The sequence below is a fragment of the Pan troglodytes genome, chromosome 6 (genome assembly GCF_028858775.2).
Source record: "Pan troglodytes isolate AG18354 chromosome 6, NHGRI_mPanTro3-v2.0_pri, whole genome shotgun sequence".
Taxonomy (NCBI): Eukaryota; Metazoa; Chordata; class Mammalia; order Primates; family Hominidae; genus Pan; species Pan troglodytes.
In genome coordinates this window covers 19,686,252-19,690,372 of record NC_072404.2, presented here as the reverse complement: position 1 = coordinate 19,690,372, position 4,121 = coordinate 19,686,252, and the positions used below count along the sequence as shown (strand labels likewise).

The 4,121-nt window shown below is 37.8% G+C and overlaps 1 pseudogene; it reads right to left on the bottom strand.

The window, feature by feature from the left end:
• Nucleotides 1–2,530: 2,530 nt before the first annotated feature.
• Nucleotides 2,531–3,295, bottom strand: LOC472297 (large ribosomal subunit protein uL24-like; annotated as a pseudogene).
• Nucleotides 3,296–4,121: the final 826 nt, after the last annotated feature.

Genomic DNA, 4,121 nt, shown 5'->3' with positions numbered 1-4,121 from the left:
TTGGCGGACGTGTTCATAGCTGTTGATTTAGTTGTGCAAATTACTGAAGTTTTCCCAGCACTGCTATATCTTGCTTTTTTGCCAGGACTGTGGTTTGTATTATGAAAGACTCAACCATATCTTTTTTTTTCTTTTTGGAGAGTCTGTGGTATACGGTAGCAGTGACAGCAGCAAATCTGTTTCACTTTTTGTCCTCACTCAATGCTTTCCTTGGTTTAGTTAACCTCTTTCTTCTTAACTGTTCTTAAGAAAATACCTTATATGTCTTTTTAATTTTGCTTTCTATATATCTTGACACTCATTTTCAAGTATAGAAAACCAAATATTGTTCCTTGAGGAAATTTTTGCACATTTATCTTTTCGTTGCTTCATATTCTCTTTTTTTCTGTTCTATCCATGACACAAAGGAATAGCAAAACCATCACTTGTGTGCCAAGACATGTAGTTTCCCACTCAGTACTTTAGTTGTGGCAGAAAGCTATTTCTGGTATCTCTAATTGAATTCCGAGCTCCCTCCTGAAGCAGTAGAAGTGTCTCACAATCATAGGCTTGCTGAGTTCGTGTCATATCTTCTTTACTCAGTCCAGGGGGACAACACACCTCCTGGTTAGCGTGTCAAGTTCCTTCCACGTTCTGCACTGACACACAAAGAAATCTGTGAATGAAATCTCTGCTGGCTCAAATCAGTGAAGTCTATAAAATTTAAGGAGAACAAAATAAAGAAAGAAGAATATAAATTTTAAGTGAATGCTAAAATGAGGTCAGCTGCTGAACTCAGAGAGCTGCTTATTGGAACTGGTAAAGAAAGAGCATGTTTTGTTGCTTCAGGGGAAGGATTAGTAAAAGTCACATATAACAAGTTTACCAAAAATAAGCTTATTCATTAGTGGGTTAATACAATATACAATAATAGATCAACTCCAGATACTAATTTCATCTTTCTATCTTTTCTCCCATTAAAAGTTTTGTTCTTTGCACCTAGACCCCAAAATACCATTTGACCCAGCAATCCCATTACTGGGTATATACCCAAAGGAATATAAATCATTCTACTATAAAGACACATGCATGTATGTTCATTGCGGCACTATTCGCAATAGCAAAAACATGGAATCAACCCAAATGCCCATCAATGATAGACTGGATAAAGAAAATGTGGTATACATAAATAATGGAATACTATGTAGTCCTAAAAAGAAATGAAATCATGTCCTGTGCAAGGACATGGATGGAGCTGGAAGCCATTATCCTCAACAAACTAATGCAGGAAAAGGAAACCAAATACCACATGCTCTCACTTATAAGTGGGAGCTGAACAATGAGAACACATGGACACAGAAAGGGGAACAACACGCACTTGGGCATGTTGTGGGTGGGGGGCAGGGGCAGATAAAGCATCAGGATGAACAGCTAATGCATGCAGGACTTAATTCCTAGGTGATGGGTTGTTAGGTGCAGCAAACCACCATGGCACATGTGTACCTGTGTAACAAACCTGAATGTCCTGAACATGTGTCCTGGAACTTAAAATTTAAAAGAAAGCAACATTTCAAAAGAAAGCAAAAAGACAATAAAAAAGTTTTGCTCTTTGCGATGTCTCTTCTGGATTCTTCTTCTCCTCATGTTTGTTTTGTTTTTTCTTTCTTTTTTTTTTTTTAAACTATAAATGTGCTTTAAAATGTCTTCTTTCAGGTGACTGGTGCAACAGACACATGTACTGGTTTTGAGTTGAAACAATTTTAGGATAAATAGTTGTGATTTTTAAATTCAAAATGGAATTCAGACTCTATTGGCCACTAGTAAAACATGAGTAGAAAGTAATCAACTAATTGTTTAGCTTTAACTTGGTTTATAAGTTTAGCCAATGAATTTATTACCCACGAGTAGTGTTTTACTAGTGGCCAATAGAATCTGAGCTCAGTTTGGAACTGAAAATCACAAATGCTATTTATATTATTGAGTCACAGAAGAAAAGTGTTTTCTTCTTCTTCTTTTATAAAACTGGTATTTAAAAAATTTATTATTTAGTACCAGTTTGGAAGAAAGTATGGCTCAGATAGCATTAAAATGTCTCTCTGTGTTATTTTGCTCTTCTGTTTGTCATATATCAAGGACTATTAGACAGCTTGATAACCTTATGGGAATATAATTAAATTGTCAAATATTTATTCAGAATACACTCTGTGTCAGATCCTGGCCAGAATTTAGAGTCTCTGTATTTGATTGGCACATTCTCTTCCACAACTCTATATCCTTGATTCCCATGGGGAAAAGGAAACACTGCAATGTAGGACTAGGACAGGAGTCTAACAGAGTAGATCAGCGTAAGCTGAAATGCATATGCATCAAGTTCAGAATAAATCCTGGGAAACTTAGTCCTGATCCTTCACACTACCTCTCAGTAGGGTGGTAACATAAAGAAGTCTCCAAATCAGGTGTTCTTCCAGATCAGTAATTACCTGGTTCTTAACTGGCTTCAGGGTGGTGCATCTATTGATTTCTTTCTTTTTTTTTTCATTTCAAGTTTTAATCAAAGCTTGTATATAAGGTTACTTTGTTCCTGCATCTTCTTAATTGTTTCTTCCTTGTATTTGCCCGTTTCCTTTCCTACTTGGTGAGATTTGGCTTTCCATTCAAGAATCTTTTTGCGGGACACAGGGAGGGGAACATCACACACCGGGGCCTGTTGGTGTGTGGGTGGGTGGGGGGCTAGAGGAGGGATAGCATTAGGAGAAATACCTAATGTAGATGATGGGTTGATGGGTGCAGCAAACCACCATGGCACGTGTATACCTATGTAACAAACCTGCACGTTCTGCACATGTATCCCAGAACTTAAAGTATAATAATTTTCTTTTTTAAAAGAATCTTTTTGTGGTCTTTGTCCAGTTTTAGCCTAGTGATAACCACCTTGCTGGGGTGAATGCCTGCATGGACAGCTGAGCCATTAGCCTTTTCCCGCTGTACCCATTCAATGTAGGTGACATATTTCTTCCTGTAAACCAGGACTGCTTTGCCAATTTGCTGACCTTTGTAGTGTCTTCGTACAAGCCGAACTTCATCATTCTTTCGGATGCCATGGATCGCACGTTGTACTTCTGTCTCAGCTCTTCGGAAAGTGGGGAAGACATAATCTTCCTGCGAATGTGGGAAGGTGCTTTGAAATGCCTTTTGCGGTTCTTGCTCCGGTCGGAAGTCACAAAGGGATTGAACTTCATTTTGGCTGCTCCCGCTTCGATGATGGCTGCAAAAGGCACATCTATTCATTTCTAACAGTTACGTATCTTCACCTCTGTGTCATCCAGTGTAATAGATGCTCAAAATACAGAGCAGAATAAGATGAGGTCCTTGCTCTCAGAGTTTATAATGTAACAGGGGAAGCACGTCAATCAACTTATCATATAAAAAAACTACAAGACTATAAATGGAGTGAATAATTCTTTGACAGTTAGTGAGGAAGATAATACATGAGCTAGTGACTGAGTTATGAATAGAAACTCACTGGTGGTTAAACAGAGCATGATCAAAAACATGGACATGTGAAGCAAATAAAAATGAACTCATTTGCTAAATTCTAGAATTCAGGAAAGTAAATGAGGTTGACTAGGCAAAGTTGGTTAACTTAGATGTGAAATTTTAAAAGGAGGAAAATACGACCAATACATTCTAAGGAATATCATGAAAATTCAGGTATTGGTCGTGTCCATAGGAATAGTGTCAGGAAAGTCCACAATTTTAGTGACTAATAGAATTTGCCAGATAGACTACTAATGTTAATGTTATTCAGAATCATGGGAGTCTGTAATATGATTTATAAATACCATCAAGAGTAAAATTAACAAGATGAAAAAAGTGCTTCTACTTTCACAAAGAAGTAAATTAAATGAACTTCAGTTGTAAGTGGTGATTGCAAGATAGTTCTCTAAGTGATCTTGGACTGATCCAGCTCTCCCCACTTTCTTGCTTATGGTTCTCAAAATTAATCATAGAATGTGCTGGGAATGCAACATCTTGAGGTAGCAAGGGACTGGCTGGAACAGCCTAGGCTCTGTTTCAGTCCCCCAGGAGAACAGGATGTCTTCAACACTTCAGCCCAGCACATCCCGTCACCCTGAGGTATA